This window comes from Protopterus annectens, chromosome 7.part0 (assembly GCF_019279795.1).
Source record: "Protopterus annectens isolate FY-2018-M chromosome 7.part0, PAN1.0, whole genome shotgun sequence".
Classification (NCBI taxonomy): Eukaryota; Metazoa; Chordata; order Ceratodontiformes; family Protopteridae; genus Protopterus; species Protopterus annectens.
The window spans coordinates 1,506,789,248-1,506,808,474 of NC_056739.1; positions in this window are offsets into that span (position 1 = coordinate 1,506,789,248).

A 19,227-nucleotide genomic window follows, 5' to 3' on the forward strand; every position below is an offset into this window, starting at 1 on the left:
TCCTGAGACAGTGTAGCAACTGCCTTATGTACACAGACACCTACTGCTACCACCTAGGAACACAATCCGCAAGAGATGCAATTACGTTAGGAAGTCCAAGCTCTCTCCCTCACAAGCCAGCATATCTGGCACTGAGAAGGCTGTCAGCACAATCACTACACCTGAAGCACCACCCACTCCTACACAACACACACACCCACATATGTGGAGGTCCTCAACAAAAACATACCCAATCAAAGGACACCTCCCAGGCAAAAATATGCGAGATCTCCACAGCCCTCCACACCACATACTATACATAGTTCACACACCTGTGTTTCACTACCACTAAGGCTTAACCATAAACCCAACATATTAGTTATAGGTGACTCCATTGTGGGACACACAGATGGATAAGGAGAAAGTCACGGTTAGTTGTCTGTCAGGGGTCAGAATCCACCATATCACCCACGCACTCAAGTCTTTCAACAACGGGTACTGTTATAACTCTGTCATAGTTCATGTTGGTGTGAATGACTTGAGACATACCTTCCTGGACTATATGAAGAGAGACATTCTTGAACTCGCTGAATATGTGTCCCAGGCAGGTATGTCCCTAGCCTTAAGCAGCATTCTACCGTCACCCAGAATGATGTCTGAATACAAACAGAAATGATTGACTTTAACAATTGGCTGAGTTTCTGGTGTCATTCCAGGGGCATCCAGTACCTGATAGCCTGGGAAGATATGATCAACAGACTACGATGCTTTGCTAGAGATGGCCTGGATCTGTCTCACCTGGGCTTCAGGATTCTGGCAAAGGCTCTTGCCCCCCCATAGTGCCTTTTTTAGGAAATGTGATGAGGTTAAAACTGCCAACATAAAAATTTCAACAAAACACAAATTAAAGGTCATGCTGCTAAACACTAGAAGTCTAAATATGAAACTGCACTCATTGCAAGCATTGCTAATCCTGGAAAATGCTGACATATGTGCAGTCACAAAAACCTGGTTCAATGCTGCAGAGAGCACCCCAGCCTTACCTAGTTATTCATCCTATCATACATTCAGACCCCAAACTGTGGGTAGTAAAGCCAAAGGAGGCGGACTTTCAATATATATTAAAGACATACACACCTCCAGGCTGGTAAAATAATATGATGCACAAGAGACACTCCATGTGCAGTTAACTATTGACAAGACCCCTATACAAATCATAGTTAGCTACCAGCCCCCAAATCTGACCCAAGATGCCCAAACTGCCTATCTAGACCTCTTTGAATCTATCAAGATTCAATCCTTTCCCTGATCTTGGATGACATTAACTACTCAAACATAGACTGGAAGAACTACTCTTGCCAGAACACAAATGCCCAGAGATTCCTCGATTTTTTCAGTGCAAATGCTTTGGAACAGCTAGTCAATACCCCCACAAGAGGTGATAATATCTTGGACTTGGTATTAACCAACATGACTAACTACTGCAGCATCCCTGCAGTATCATCCTCCCTTGTAAGATCCTACCATAAAGTGGTCACGTTTGAAGTCAACATCTCCTCAGACCCCTCCCCCTGTAGCTAGGGTCAATCAAAAAAACTTCTCCATAGCTGATTACAGCCTCCTGAGGGATGGTATAAACAGCTTCACAGTCTTGTCCCCCTCTCTAGGAACTGGCACCAGTATCCAAAACTGTACCAAATTACTATATGAACATTTATATAGTTGCATGGAACCAGGAATACCTGACAGGAGTAAATTATCCTCTGCAAGGAAGAGTAAATCTGTCTGGTGGACATCTGCAATAAATAAACTCTATAACAAAAAAAAAACATTGCTGTTCAGGACCAAAAAGGAGCAGATGCCCAATTGGTAGCAATCTCTCCCTAGCCTAAACAAGCAAATAAGAGCACTAGTGAAATCCTGCAAAGCAAACTTCGAGTCTAAATTGGCCACATCTACTAGAGACAGCCATAAGACTTTCTTCACATATGTCTGTAATCTCAAAGGTAGCACCCAGATCTGTTCAGAACTGGTGCCAAGGACACCATGTATACATATGCCATAGCTATGGCAAACTTGCTGGCAGACAGATTCAATGAAAATTTCATGTCTCTGTCCACCCTATCAGTAAATCAGGACATTCCCAATCCCTGCCCCCTTCTCCTTATATCTTAGGAATCAGGTCATCACTCCTCTCTCAAAGGCAAAAAATACAACCTGCATGGGACCTGATAACATCCCAGGCTGTATCCTACATGAACTCAGGCAGGAACTTGCAGCACCAATAGGCACCCTATTGAGTACCAGTTTTCTCCCAGCTGAGTAGAGGACAGACACTGTCATCCTTTTACACAAAGGAGGAGCGTCCATTGATCTGGGAAATTATAGACCCATCAGCCTAACTAGCCTGATCTGGAAGGCCATGGAATGGATTATCATGGACCTCATTAACAATGACATTCGCCGTCTCCAAACACTCAATCCCACACAGTTTGGCATCATCAGGATGAAGTCATGTCTGTTAAATTTGGTTGACTTTTTTAAGACAGTCACCAAAGCCATGGGTGAGGGGAAGACAGTGCATACCGCCTACCTTGACCTGGCCAAAGCCTTCAACACTTTTCCTCACTTGGGCATAATAGATAAACTCTCTCAACTAGGCATCAAGTCCGTATGTTACCAGAGGGGTAGCCAAATGGTTCACTGATAGAACCCACCTAGTCAAAACAGGGGAAGCCACCTCAAGCTGTAGACATGTATCGAGTGGTGTACCCCAGAGTTTGGTCTTGGGGCTTTTGTTATTTGGGATATACTTTTCTGAGGTACAGGTCAGAACCAGTGGGCTATGGCTGATCAAGTCTGCAGATGACTGCAAGTTGGGAGCTGTCATCAATTCCTCTAGTGACATGGACATCCTCCAAGTGGGTCTCACCCAAACAAATGAATGGTACCAGAAACATGGCCTCAAGCTGAATACAAAAAGATGCATCATCATTCCCTTTGGGGAGAGAGATGTCCTCACAAATTATCACATTAATAACAATGTTCTAAGCATGCAGTCAGTCGTGAGGGATTGGGAACTCAGATTGATAGCAGCCTGACGTTTGACCACCATGCAGCTTCCATTGTATGGAAAGCTTTCTACATGGTCCACCTCATAAGTAAGGGTATCTCATCCAGGGACAAGGAGGTCATAACATCCCTGTATTCTTCCCTTATAAGGCCAATTATTGAGTACAATGCCCCATTTGGCATGTACCTCACAAAGCACATGCAGCAGCTGGAGAGCCCACAGAGGTTCCTCACCAGAAGAATCCAGGGCCTCAAAAATCTACCATACACAGATAGGCTAAAAGCCCTATCCCTCTACTCTGTTTCATACAGACTCCTCAGAGGTGACCTCTGTCTGGCATACAAGGTGATCTCAGACCCCGCCTTGATGGGACTCCTGCATATCTGCAAGTCAAGCTCCACTTGAGTAACCTACACACGCAGCTTCAACCTGGTCTTATCATCAATAGTACTTGCTGACAGGACAGATTTGTGTCCTAAAGACTCCCCCATCTATGGAATAGACTCCCTCTCCACGTCAAGCAGAGTACCTCTTTACCCCTTTTTAAGTGCAATCTGGATAATTGGATGGGAAATAGAAAATATATCCCTGGGATTCCACCTGTCTCCCTGCTGAACAGGGGCACTGGATGCTGATTTGTCTATGCATGGACTAAAATCTTGGCTAGGCTTATAAGGGCCTCAAGGCTAATAGCCTAGTAACCTCCTATGATTCTATGATCCTATGATAGTTCTTTCCATGGTCTTGCAGATGAGGCTGGTTAGACTTAAAGATCTGTAGTTTCCAGGGTCAATTGACAGCCGCACTTTGTGCAGGGGAGATTACTGTTGTTGTTCTCCATGCTGCAGCAACATAGCCAGTTCTCAAGCTATGGTTAAAGATAAAGCCAAGTGGGTCAACTATTTCTTGTTTTAGATTGCTTACTAAACAACCTGGGATATTATTTGGTCTCACTGAGGTCATGTTTTTGGCCTTGTCGAGTGCATAGATGACCTGTTCTGCAGAGATACTAGGCAAAAGGCTGGTATCAGGTATGCTTTGGGATATGATAGGTGAGGATGGGGGGGTGTGATGTTTGCACTGAATCTGTCAGCTAGCAGGTTGGCGATATCTTCTGGTGTAGTATGAGTGATCCCATCTACAACCACTTTGGCACATAGCTGGGCATTCCCTTTTAGACTTTGGATATAGTTAATTAATGCCTTATGATTATCCTTGGCTATGGATGTGATTTTAGTTTTGTAATTTGCTTTAGAAGACTACAAGATTTCTGATTTTCTTGTTTAGAGTTAGTAGAAAACTCTTCCTTTGCAAGGTGATATCCCTCTTGCTTTTGGGCAATAGTTTCTTCCTGTTGTTAAATAATTTTTTTATACTTGAAGTCCACCGTTGTTGCTTGTTTTTATGGGAAGACCTGGTTTTGATCTGGTCAGGTACAGCAGAGTTTATACAGTCACTTAAGTATTTGCACAGGGCATTTGCATACATTTCTGCATAGTGATCATTTATGTCTGCAGTTGCGGGTGGTATAAAGCTTTTTGTACCATTTCTTAGTAGGTTGTACTCCGCTTTAGTAAAGTTTTTTTATTTTTTGTTCCTATGAGGGTGTCAATTCCAGTATTTGCTTCAAATGAGATTGATTTGTGGTCTAACTTAACCAGGGAGGGCATCACACATGGGGAAGTGCAGCGACACCCCCCCCATGTTGGTGAATACTATGTCCAGAACATTAGTGCCCCTAGTGGGGGTACAGACTATCTGTTCCAGAGCATTTGTGTTAACAAAGCCCAGGAACCTCTGGGTGAGCATGTTTTTACTTGTGTATGTCTCCCAGTCTATGGAAGTTTTTTGAAATCTCCCATGACTACAGTGTTGAGGTGTAAGGCGAGGGAGTCTAGTAAATCAAGGTAGGTGATGTATTTATCCTGGTTCATGGTGGTGGATCTATAGCTAGCAATGATGTTGTATGATACTTTCCTAATAGTTAATTGAAGATGGGGTCGCTTGAAAGAGTCATGCTGCTTGACCAGTCTCAAAATGTATTTGGTTTTAATGAAGATGGATACATCTCCATCTTTCGCTACTTAATGTTCATTTTGAGGTCTGAATGTCTGGAAGGCATTGTAGCCTTTGACGTCTGGGGTGCTCTCAGCAACCTTTAGCCATGTCTCAGTAACTGAACATACATCAGCATCCTCTAAGGAGAAGAGTGCTTCTAGTGAGTGCAGGTCTGTGTTGAATTCCTAGCATTAAGCAGCATGACTTTGAGTCTGCTTCAATTAGATTTTGTTACATTGATACATTTATTGTTTTGGCATTGCCTAAAAAAGGAACTATGGGGAGTTAAGGGCATTTGCCAGTATCAGAAACCTAAGGGGGACAGGTGCATACCATCTCTAGCAAAGCAGCAAAATCTGTCTACCATATCCTCCCAGGCTGACAGATACTGCATACACCTTGCACTGACACCAGAAGCTGAGTCAGTTGTTGAAGTCACTCATTTTTTGTTAATATTGTGGCATCATCCTGGGTTATGGTAAAATACTGATTGGGTCTAGGGACATACCTGTCTGGGATACATAATTACAGAGTTCCAGCATGTCTATCTTCATATAGTCCAGAGAGGTATGTTTCAAGTCATTCACTCCAACATGGCTATGACAGAGTCATGACAGTACTTGTTGTTGAGTGACTTGAATGCATGGGTAGTTTGTCAGATCCTGGCACCTGATAGGCAGCTGACGAATACCTTCTCCTGTCCAGTCTGCTGAGGGTGACATCAGTGTGTCTCACTGTGGAGTAGCCTATAACCAAGACATCTGATGTGTTTTGCCTTAGGGGCTTGTTTGTTGAGAAACGGGTGTGTGTTGATATATGTAGTTGTTTCTTTTTGCTTATTGGTGAGTGTGGGTGGTGTGCATTTGGGAGGCCTCTGCTCTTTTGGTAGGTTTTTTAGTGAATAACTCAGTGTATGTGGGTTTATGTGTCTTGACCTTATTTTATGTGAGAGGTGAGGTTTGTGTGAGAGGTGAAGAGTGTGTGCTGGCAACCTGTTTTATGTCTAGTTGTTTTTTACATGAGAGAATTGACTCCAATTCCACAGTGTATTTGCATGAGTCAATTGCTACATTGCCTCAAGATGCCTATATCAGTCAAGCTGGCAGAAGAAATGATGGGAAACTGTCCGTCCATTGTGGCAGGATTTTTCTGAATGTGGTACATAGGAAGGAAGTGGGCTAGCTGGACTTAGTCACAAAAAGCAAAAATGATGCAGTAATTCAATTAAATACAGTTACCAAAGAGCAGTGCTGGCTTAAAATATACTTAGTTTTCAGTTTTTTTTTTTTCAGTGGTTGCCTTGGATTTCAGTGCATATGTACTCCAGATCTTTGGCTAAAGTTTCAAATGTTGAGCAGCTCTGGTAAACTGAACACAAACCTGCACAAATGTGAGGCTTATATACAGGCCAATTTAAACAGTTTTTAACACAACTACCAATGGGAAAGCCTCAAACTGAGCCTTTCTCCAGCAATCCCCCACTCGGATGGGTCCTGAGCTACACACTTTTGCCACAATGGTGCAGGGAGGCCTTCTTAATGTAAGATGGCTAGTTTTAGAGCAAAGATTCAGCGGGTCGGAAACTTGCCTATGCTACATGAGGCATGGAAACACAATTTCTAGATGGGAAGGAGTAAGGAGAGTCACTTAAAGGTTAAAGTGAGAGTGTTTAGTGGTATACTGTTAGAAAACCTGTAGTGGTACCACCCTCTGTACAAACTGGCAGCTCTTTGAGTAGCTATGAACAGTGGGAGACTATGGAGAGTGTTTCCTATAGAGGATTTTAATCCTGAGAGGTTTGCTTATATGCAAGCATGGGTAACCGCATGTGAGTGGACTTTTCTAAAGTTAAACCCTCAAGCCAATCAGATAAAAGCACAATAATCTATAGACCAGTAGATCCTTATAACAGCTTACCTGCCCAGAATCCCAAGCAGATTGAGTGATTCAGGAATGATAATGAGCTGACACCTGATTTACATATTCCGCATGTCCAGAGGGGTTCATCTACATGATATAAGCACAGCCTGTGGATAAGTAACTTCTATCATAACATGTAAGACTGATTGGATTCCCAAAGTGCTTCAAAATTAAAATACTGCTGTTTGACTGATTTGACTTGCTGCATTTACATTTTTTTGAGAGAACTGTATTACAATTTCTGTAGACGTATGTTATGTGATTTATAAATAATGCTAACAGTTATGATTTTGTTTGTTTTCCTAGCAAACTGAGTGACGTCTACACTTTGATAGTTGTGTTTGTAATGAAGATATAACACTTGCTACTCCAAAGATCCTTTACTTGTATTACATGCTTTTCTGAAAACATTTCTCTGAGGATGTGAACACATTTCTAACTTAAAAAAAGTTTAAATGTTAAAGTGATATTTCTGAGAATTTTCAAGACTAAAGTTGTTAAACATGCCTCTCAGGGTTTTATTCCATTATGAAGTGTTGTGTTATTGCCATTGTGGTTGCTGAGGGTATTGGTTAGTTACACAACTGAGTCTGCACTTTGTAATGTTCTTTTTCTGACAAAAGTTCAGTGGTTTAATTACAATGATCATTGACTTGTACTGCATGCAAAACCTGCGTTCTGGCCTCATGTCCTTAGGGCTATTGACACATTTCTATACTCCTATTTTAGGTTAAAAGTGTCATTTCATACACTTGTTTCGTCGTTAATCCTGTCATATTCTGGACATAACCATATTTCTTGCTCATTATATCGTTCTTTTAACAATGATGCTTGCATAATAAACGTTTGTTTCTGCCCATTGTAGACCAGCTTGTTAGAACCTGTTCATTTTTCTGAGAGTTTGTTTTTTTTACGTAATGGAAATGACACCTAAACCAGTTTACTTTGTCCACACATCTTAGTAAAAACATTAGCAGAGAGGCCCTTCCATGACCATGTCTGGCTGCAGGTGGTTGATGACATGAATGCTGTCAGTAGACATTGCTGTGAGTACAAGACTATCAGACATAGCATCAGTGACATGAGTACAAATGCCAGAGAGAGAGCCAGGGCTGTTGCATGAGAATGGAGAGTTACTGGGAATGTTCCTGCTACGAACCACCACTCACTGAGATACAAGAGTTCCTGTTAGCTGTAATCAAGATCCAGACAGCTCAAAGCAGATGCCCAGTACCATGATGGACATGGGGGCAGAGGTGAAAGACAGCTCCAGGGAGAGTCTACTGTTGATGTTCCAGGTATGCCATATAGCTATGCTTCAGGGATCATCTTCTGTTTTATGCTTATCATACCTCTATTGATCGCCATTTTGTTTATCTAGGCACATATTGTATTGAGGTCTACATTGACTTACATGTTGTATGGGCATAACTTTTTATTTTTATATAGTTATATATTGATCTTTAAATCTACCTTACTGAAATGTCTACTTGCACTTGCAACTATTATTGCTTTACTCAGCCGTAGCATAACATATGTGATCATTTTTTTCTTTTATTTTTCTTTTTTCTGTTTTATTTATAAAATCCCAGGTGAAGCTGCCATTGGTACTGTGAAGCTCCTCCAGCCTAATGTTGGAGAATCGGTAGTCTCTGATGATGATGGTGGTGATGAACAGGCACAGTCTGTGGTGGCAGAGGGTATGCCTGATGGTGGGTCCCACATACTCTCCCCAGAGTTTGGACACAGTCAGTATGCCTCCATGTACCCATAGCATGGAGTCATATGGCACAGAATAGGTTGAAGGTGACACAATTGAACAGGGTAGTGTAGTTCCCCCAGTTGCAGAGTTGGTAGAGTCTCCCCAAAGACACTGTGAATTAGAAGTACCACAGAGTGGTGCCAGTAGAGGTGCTCAGAGGAAGTATGCTTTTCACCCTCCCCCTGATATTGATGTGTCAGTAGATGGCACCCAACATATGTGTAGGCTTGTCATGGAGGCAAAGGTGAGTTCCACCGGGGGCCTCAAAAGAGAAAGACGAAGCCAATGCAACCTTAAACAGACACACACACACACACACACACACACACACACACACACACACACACACACACACACACACACACACACACACACACACACACACACACACACTTATACAAATCTTTAATATTCAACTTCTTTATATTTGGTGCTACTGGCCCCGACAATGGAAACATGGTGTTAACCTCATTTTACACATACATGCCTGCGCTCATTCGCACACACACACACACACACACACACACACACACACACACACACACACACACATATATAAATCTTTAATATTCAACTTCTTTTTATTCGGTGCTACTTGCCCCGACAATACAAACATGGTGTTAACCTCATTTCACACATGCATGCCTGCGCTCGGGGGCACGCACGTGCACACACAAACACACACACACACACACAGACACACACACACACACACGCACACACATACTCTTCTTCTTGTGTGTTAGGCTTGCTATCCAGTAACACCACCCCATTCCCACCCTGTGCAAGTGATAATGGCTCACCTTGAACTTTTCACATTTCTTTTTGACTTAGGGTTACCTGTGTTTGATGCAAAGAGTAGCTACATAATGTTTGTTTAGTCAGATGCCTGCTTTCATCAAGATTATGTACTGAATTGCATTTGTGTGCTGTTTTGCTCAAGTTCAATGGTGTGAGCATATTGGGCTCATTCTTCTTGTAGTAGTAGTAGTATTAGTAGTATTAATAGTGATAGTATTAATAGTAGTAGTAGTACAGTGCTTTTAAGTATGATTTACTGCTTTCTCAACACCTTATGTAGATGATGCTGAGACTGACCTGGTCCCCATCGTAGTGTTTAACATGGTCATAACTGATGGACAGTAGTGAGCAGATCAAGCATATGTGTTTGGGCAATGCACAGCTGGTTTCCTCTGTTGGACGACATATTCTCATTTATGTCTCAAATAGTTATGTTGTATTTTCCAGTTATTATTGATACTTAAGTATGCTTGATTCTGTACCTTTGTGAATGATGATGAAGTTTAACTAAACACTATGGGTTTGTTTGATATGGGCTTGCTTTGGCTTGAATAACAAGTTGTATATGTGGAGGGTAATGCCATTATATACCTTTTAATAGCTTAACTGTTATTATATTTTATGTTGCATATATCACTCATAGGTTACTACTGTCATTCCTCTGCCGTTGAGCAATGTTTTATCTCAGTGAAGTACACTACTTACACATGGGGGGAGTAATTTATCTCTTCCTTACAGGTTCCTCACTTAACATGATATATGCTGCTGATAAAGGTGTCTGTTCTTAGGTTAACTCTGTCTGATACTCTCAGAATGCGGCCAGTAAATGTGTAAATAAAGAATGATAATTTTGCATGCATCATTATTACTGGTCACTACTGTCCATCAGACATGAAAGCCTCCCATGTTAGACACTACAACAGTGACCAGGTCAGTCTCAGCATCAATAATATACATACATACATGCATGTAGTATATTGTCTTGGATAAAATCAGAGACTTAATAATCTGCTTAATAATCTGGTTAAATAAGAGGTACCATACCATTATAAATTGTATTTAAAGTACATAAGGGTTATATATTATTATGACAGCTACTAAGTAGGGCAGGACCAGCTCGAATGTCACACTGATGGGGGAAGGGATGTGAATTTAACATGTGCACCAATAACACTTTGTTTTACAGCACAATAAACCACTCCCATGGCTGATAAAAAGTATATATATATTCAGAAAGTTTGTGAGGAAATTATTACTTTTTTTTTGTTTTACTTGGATCGCTTGTCTGTGTACTTAATAAAGGATTTTTGACTGGAAACAGACTGCCTGCCTTGCTTGGATTACTTTTGAATACTTAGTAATTCTGTACAATTATATATTTTCTATTATTATTTTTTGTTTTGTTTTATTTTGACTTAAGAAGAGTTTAAGTTCACTACTTCTACTACTACTGCCTGATCTGATTAATATACAGTGATTAACTAGAAATATATGGACTGAAAATCTTCCACACAGTGAAGTTTCTTACACTGTTTCATATGCTTAGCTTCCTATCTTTTCACTTAACCAGTGAGTGTGTATGTTATTCCCTGCCTCCTAGTCATGGCCATAGCATATTGTGTATGACTCGATCTGTCATCAATTCTGACTCCTCATCTGTATCTGCTGGCCCTAATGGCCCTGCCTCTGTTGTTGGGAACAGCAGTGCTTGGCCTCGTTCTCCATGCTGGAACGTTTTCCTAAAATTATTATACAACATGGCACAGTTTGCCAGTATTTTGGCAGAGGTGGCTGGCTCATACTGCAGGGCATCTCCAGATGTAGCTACACATTGTAAATTTGACTTGTGCAAGCCAAAAACATGGTCTATAACATTTCTAGTTTGAGCATGTGCATCATTATAACCTTGTTCAAAGGGGTTGTGGTGGGTTTCTCATGGGAGTCACAAAGCAAGATTCCCATGCATAAACTGCATCTCAAACTACATGTCCATGTGGGAAGTCACCCATAGAAAACCTTAGACACAGGTCACAGGTTTGCCATATGTGGGTGTCATGGAGACTGCCAGGGTTACCTGCATGACATTATAGATGTTCCTTTGTGCATTACAAACCACCAGACAGTTGACAGAGTGATATCCTTTTCTGTTTATGTACCTGCTTCCCTGCTCACAAGGTAGGGCTTTTATTTCTATGTGGATACAGTTTATGGCACAAAGAGCCTCAGAGAAATGAGCTATTGCACAGAAATTTTGCATAGTGGTAGCTCTCCCCTCTGGGGTACATATAAACCAGATATGATCCTGTCATAGCTCTCAACTGTCCAGATTTTTACAGAATGTACAGATTTTGCATTATACGTTTGGTCTGTTCTTCATAAAATTTGTGACTTTTTGGAAAATCACTGAGGACTGAAGTCACTAAATAAATAAACACAGTATATTTGAGTTTCAGATTTCATATCCTTGCCGCTAGTAATACCTCTTTGGAAGCAGTGCTGCAGTGGTACCGCAGTGTAACAGAGCTTTTGAAATGTGGTGCACCCGAGAGTGTGCTTATTAGACACAGATTACTCTTTCCAAACAGCAAACTCAGAACCAAACCCACACTACTCAGCTGAAGAACGAACTCTCAGAAGTGCCCACGCCAACCCTTGGTCGAAAAACATGGATTCTGCCCCAAAAAACGAATCGAACACACAAAGATGAAGAAAAGAAAGATGCAGTCAGAATCTCATAGGAAGTACATCACATTTATTTGAGCCATCAAATCTGTACTGGAGATATCTCTGAAGACAGTATATCTGGAACTGCGCTTTGATGGCTCGAATAAATGTGATGGACTTCCTATGAGATTCTGACTGCATCTTTCTTGTCATCATCTTTGTGTGTTCAGTTCATTTTTTTTGGGCAGAATCCATGTTTTCCAACCAAGGGTTGACATGGGCACTTCCGAGAGTTAGTTCTATAGCTGAGTAGTGTGGGTTTGGTTCTGAGTTTGCTGTTTGGAAACTAGGTGTATGTCAGCTGGATATGTATTTGGAGTTGAGATGAAGTGAGGTAGTTAAGCATGTTATAACAGGTCTGAGAGATTGAGTGAGGAGGGAAGGAGAGAGTAAAGGGTGAGCCAGAGCCTGCAGAGGAAGGAAAGCAATGATCAGACAGTGTGAGGTATGATGACTAGGGGAGGGGAGAGGAAGGGGTGGTAAAAGAAGGGTTACTTCTGCTGCTGTCCACCAGACAGGTTTACTCATCCTTAAGGAAGATGATTTGGTCCTGTCAGGTATTGCCGAGTCCGTGCAGGTATCTAGGTGCATATAGTTTTTTCATGTAGGCTTGGACATTAGTGCTAGTTCCAATTGGAGGGATGGTGGCTGTGAAGATGCTTATACCTGCTCTCAGGAGATTGTAGTCAGCTTTGGAAAAGTTTTTTGTTTGACCCTGGCAAGGGGTGGGTCAGAGAGATGGTGACTTCGAAAGTGATTGCTTTATGGTCGGATCTTACCAAAGGGGATGACACTGTAGGGGTATTACAGTGGCTACTCATGTTGGTTAGTACCAGGTCCAGGATATTTCAACTCTCAAGGGGGTGTTGACCAGTTGATCCAATGCATTGTCATCAATGTAGTCCAAGAATCTCTGGGCATTCATGTTTGTACTAGACTAGGTCTTCCACTGTACGGTTGGGTAGTTAAATTCACCCAGGATTGGGGTAGAGAATTTAATCTTGATTGATTCAAGTAAGTCCAGACAGGTGAAGTGGGGATCCTGAGTCATGACTGGGGATCTGTAGCTAGCTATGATTTGTGTAGGTGTTTTGTCAACAGTTAACTGCACTTGGAGTGTCTCTTGTGTGTCATACTGTTTGATCAGCCTGGAGGTGTGTATGTCTTTGAAAAATATTGAAACTCCACCTCCTTTGGCTTTGTAGCCTTCTGTTTGGGGTCTGACAGTATGGTAGGATGAGTCACCCGGTAAGGCTCCATATTAATGACACCAAATCAGGAGTGTTAAGCTTGTTCAGGTAACTACAAACTATTTCAAATATGTAATGTTCAGTTCTCTCTGTCAAATTATCTTTCTGTGCAAGATGAAGCTTGATATAATTTAGAAAAATGTGAAACTTGCTTTATAGGTTCATAGGTTCAGAGGAGGTACTGGGCTTAGGCCTGAGGGCTTTTACAAACCTAGCCATGTTATACCCTTTTTCCATAACTGACTTTGGTTAGATGGTCATTATTCACAGATTGAGTCTATGATCAGCACCGACTGCCCCTGTCCATGAGGGACATAACCCCCCCCCCCCCAGGGTTCATAGGTTCATAGGTTCTTAGGACAATACTAAGTTATTGGCCTGGAGGTCCTTATAAGCCTAGCCAAGAATTTTGCCAATATTCCCACAAAGTCAGCACCTATTTCCCCTGTTCAGCAGGGACACATGGGATCCCAGGGGTGAATTTTCTGTTTCCCATCCATTTGTCCAGTTTCCTCTTAAAGAAGGCTAGTGAGGTACTCTGCTTGACATGGAGAGGAAGTCTATTCCACATATGGGGGAATCTTTGGAACACAAAGCTATCCTGCCAACAAGTTATATTAATGTCACAGACTAGGTTGAGGTCTTGCATGTGGGTTGCACAAGTGGAGTTTGACTTACAGATATGCAGCAACTCCATCAAGGCTTGGTCTGAGATGGCCTTGTATGCCAGACACATGTCACCTCTTAGCAGTCTGTTTGAGACTGAGTAGAGGGACAGGGCTTTTAGCCTATCTGTATAGGACAGGTGTTTGAGACCCTGGATTTCCCTGGTCAGGAACATTTGTGGTCTCTCCAGCTGCTGCATGTGCTTGGCAAGATACATGCCAAAGGGGGCATTGTACTCAATAATGGGTCTGATAAGGGAGGAGTATAGGGATGTTATGATCTCCTTGTTCCTGGATAAAATACCCTTACTTATGAGGTGAGCCATGTAGAAAGCCTTCTGTACAACAGATGCACCGTGGTGGTCAAAAGTAAGGTTGCTATCAACCTGGGCGCCCAAGTCCCTCACGACTGACTGCATGCTTAGTACATTGTTATTAATGTGATAATTAATGAGAACACCATTTTCCCCAAATGGGATAATGTTGCACTTCTTAGCATTCAGTTTGAGGCTATGTTTCTGGCACAAGTCATTAGTTTGGGTAAGGCCCTCTTGAAAGATGGTCACATCTCTAGGGGAATTTAAGACAGCACCCAGCTTGCGGTCATCTGCAAACATGGTCAGTCACAGACCACTGGTTTTGGCTTGTACCTCAGAAAAGTATATCCCAAGCAGTAGAGGCCCCAAGTCCGATCTTTGGGGTATGTCACATATTACAGGTCTACTACTAGAGGTGGCTTCACTTTTTTGACTGAGTGAGTTCTATCAGTGAGTGAGTTAGCTACCCATCTGGTAACATATGGGTTGATGACTAGCTGGGAGAGTTTATCTTTTATGCCCGAGTGGGGTATAGTGTCAAAAGCTTTGGCTAGGGCAGGGTAGGTGGTGTTCACCGTCTTCCCCTTGTCCATGGCTTTGGTGACAGCTTTGAAGAATTCAACCAAGTATAACAGGCATGATCTCCATTTGACAAAACCAAACTGTGTAAGATCAAGCATTTGGAGGTTGCCAATGTCCTTGTTTATAAGGTCCGTGATAATGCGTTCCAAGGCCTTGCACTTCAGGCTAGTTATGTCAATGGGCCTATAATTGCCTGAGACAGTGGAAACTCTACCTTTGTGTAGAGGGATGACAGTAGCTGTTCTCCATTCAGGTGGGACAAAGCCAGTGCTCGGGCAGGCTTTTGTTGAATAGGGTGCCTAATGTTGCTGAGAGCTCATGCATGAGTTCATGTAGGACGCAGCCAGGGATGTTGCCAGTTCCCATGGAAGATATATTTTTTGCCTTTGACAGGGTATAAAGACTTGCTCTCTGTTGATGGGGGGGGGGTAGTTGCCGGTGTTGTCCTGGTTTACTGATGGGGGGGACAGGGGTGAAGTTTTCACTGAATCTGTCTGCCAGTAGGTTGGCTATATCTATGGCATTTGTGTATGTGGTGTTCATGGCCACCAATTTAGAGCAGATGTGGGTGTTACCTTTGAGATTGCAGATGCATGTGAAGAAGGCCTGGTGATTGTCCTTAGTGGATGTGGCCAATTTGGACTTGAAGTTAGCCTTAGAGGATTTCACTAGTGACTTTATTTGCTTGTTCAGACAAAGGAGAGATTGCTTCCAACCTGGCACCTGCTCCTTCTTGGTCCTGGACAGCAACTTTTTTTTCCTTTTATTATAGAGTTTATTTATTTATTTATTTATTTATTTATTTATTTATTTATTATTTATTCACATTTGTTTACCGGGAAATTCCAACTGGACACAGGTCATTTTTCAGTGGAGGCCCAGGGAGAAAAGCTCCACAGAACAATAAATGAACAGCAGAGTACATGAAGAACAATTCAATATACATACAATAGCAAATAATACATACTGCAGCAAACATTAGCTATACATACAATATGAAACATAGTAATGAACAGATATACCAATATCTAGCTAAAGGCTAGGGATAAAGGTAGGATGTATATACAGATGGTACGAAGCTCAAACAGATACTGTTCTAAACTCATATACCTAAATCTTATGCACAAATAATGCACTAAACTCAAGCATCTATAGCAAGCTAGAAGGGCTAATGGGATGGAAGAGGAAGCTAGAGGAGACTGAGTGAGTACTACATGTGGTAGTGAGGGGACTGAGTGAGTACTACATGTGGTAGTGCGGAGACTGAGTGAGTACTACATGTGGTAGTGAGGAGACTGAGTGAGTACTACATGTGGTAGTGAGGGGACTGAGTGAGTACTACATGTGGTAGTGAGGAGACTGAGTGAGTACTACATGTGGCAGTGAGGGGACTGAGTGAGTACTACATGTGGCAGTGAGGGGACTGAGTGAGTACTACATGTGGCAGTGAGGAGACTGAGTGAGTACTGCACGTGGCAGTGAGGGGACTGAGTGAGCACTACACGTGGTAGTGAGGGGACTGAGTGAGTACTACACGTGGTAGTGAGGAGACTGAGTGAGTGCTACACATGGTAGTGAGGGGACTGAGTGAGTACTACACGTGGTAGTGAGGGGACTGAGTGAGTACTACACGTGGTAGTGAGGAGACTGAGTGAGTACTACACATGGTAGTGAGGGGACTGAGTGAGTACTACACGTGGTAGTGAGGGGATTGAGTAAGTACTACACGTGGTAGTGAGGGGACTGAGTGAGTACTACACGTGGTAGTGAGGGGACTGAGTGAGTACTACACGTGGTAGTGAGGGGACTGAGTGAGTACTACACGTGGTAGTGAGGAGACTGAGTGAGTACTACACGTGGTAGTGAGGGGACTGAGTGAGTACTACACATGGTAGTGAGGGGACTGAGTGAGTACTACATGTGGTAGTGAGGGGACTGAGTGAGTACTACATGTGGTAGTGAGGAGACTGAGTGAGTACTACATGTGGTAGTGAGGAGACTGAGTGAATACTACATGTGGTAGTGAGGGGACTGAGTGAGTACTACATGTGGTAGTGAGGGGACTGAGTGAGTACTACATGTGGTAGTGAGGAGACTGAGTGAGTACTACATGTGGTAGTGAGGGGAAACTAGGTATAAGTCAGCTGGATATGTACTTGGGGTTGAGATGAAGTGAGGTAGTTAAGCATGTTATAACAGGTCTGAGAGATTGAGTGAGGAGGGAAGGACAGAGTAAAGGGTGAGCCAGAGCCTGCAGTGGAAGGAATGCAATGATCAGACAGTGTGACGTATGATGACTAGGTGAGGGGAGAGGAAGGGGGGGTAAAAGAAGGGTTACTTCTGCTGCTGTTCACCAGACAGGTTTACTCTTCCTTAAGGCAGATTATTTGGTTCTGTCAGGTATTGCCAAGTCCTAGGTGCTCATATAGTTTTTTGGTGTAGGCTTGGACATTAGGACTAGTTCAAATTGGAGGGATGGTCACTGTGAAGATGCTTATACCTGCTCTCAGGAGAATGTAGTCAGCTTTGGAAATGTTTTATGTTTAACCCTGGCAAGGGGTGGGTCAGAGAGATGGTGACTTCGAAAGTGATTGCTTTATGGTCGGATCTTACCAAAGGGGTTGACACTGTAGGGGTGCTACAGTGGCTACTCATGTTGGTTAGTACCAGGTCCAGGATATTTTCACCTCTCATGGGGGTGTTGACCAGTTGATCCAATGCATTGTCATTGATGTAGTCCAAGAATCTCTGGGCATTCATGTTTGGACTAGACTAGATCTTCCACTGTACGGTTGGGTAGTTAAAGTCACCCAGGATCGGGGTAGAGGATTGAATCTTGATTGATTCAAGTAAGTCCAGACAGGTGGAGTGGGCATTCTGAGTCATGACTGGGGGGTCTGTAGCTAGCTATGATTTGTATAGGTGTTTTGTCAACAGTTAACTGCACTTGGAGTGTCTCGTGTGCGTCATACTGTTTGACCAGCCTGGAGGTGTGTATGTCTTTGAAAAATATTGAAACTCCACCTCCTTTGGCTTTGTAGCATTCTGTTTGGGGTTTGAAAGTATGGCAGGATGAGTAACCTGGTAAACTGCAGTGTTCTCTGCAGCTTTTATACCAGCTTTGACAGTTTAAGTGATACAGGCAGACTGCTACAAATCATATGCTTTTTATCATGTACTTAAATATTTGGAACATCTTTATGTTTTCAGTAAATATATTAAATTAGTTCATTAAATTTCTCTTATTGTGACAGCTTTTTTCAATGTAGTATATGTTCAATGATACAGTTCTCATTTTGTATTTTAGAAGTGTATACTACTGAGGACCATGAGTCCTGAATTCTGAGAGGAATTTTGAAAAGTAAATGCTTGTTTTGTAAAAATGTCTTCTGCAAAATATTAGAAGTTGAAAGTATAAACACCTTGCAGCCCATTATGTTTGATTTCTTTTGATACTTTGATAAATGGTGTTGGACAATCAGATTAAAGGTGTTTCAGCAATGTGAAGGTGTGGTCTATACTACTGCTTCCTAGTTCAGTGAATTTATACCTTTACTATCAGGCAAACACAGAAAACTGCCTGATATACTGATCCTTGATCTTCTGTGTAATTATGGTTTTCATTACAAGTATGCATAAAGTGGATTTCATCTCTAACGTTCTATATTTCTGAGTTAAACAGAAATATTTAGAGCGTCATAACACTATAGATAGGTAAACATCTCTTGGGTGAAATATTCTGACAAATCATTGAAGATCACAAATGGAAAAAAAATCTGTTGAATTAAATGGAGTAAAACTTAATTACAGTTAATAATAAGAAATAGTATGTGGAGTAAGAGTGAGACAGGGAGATACCAATGAGGTATAAAACAAAATTTGTCTTATAGTGCTGAATTTTCTTATAGCAGGTTAATTAGCTGGGACAAAATCTCTGTCAAGTAATTTAGCACTGCTGGGATCCATTTATCTGTTCTCTTTTGATTAGGAGCTAACTGATGCTGAAAGACCTTTGAAATGAGTGGAGCACTCTCGGCTCTTCATGGTGTCAGATCATCTGATGAAATGTTACAGACATGTCAGTTAAAGCACTGAT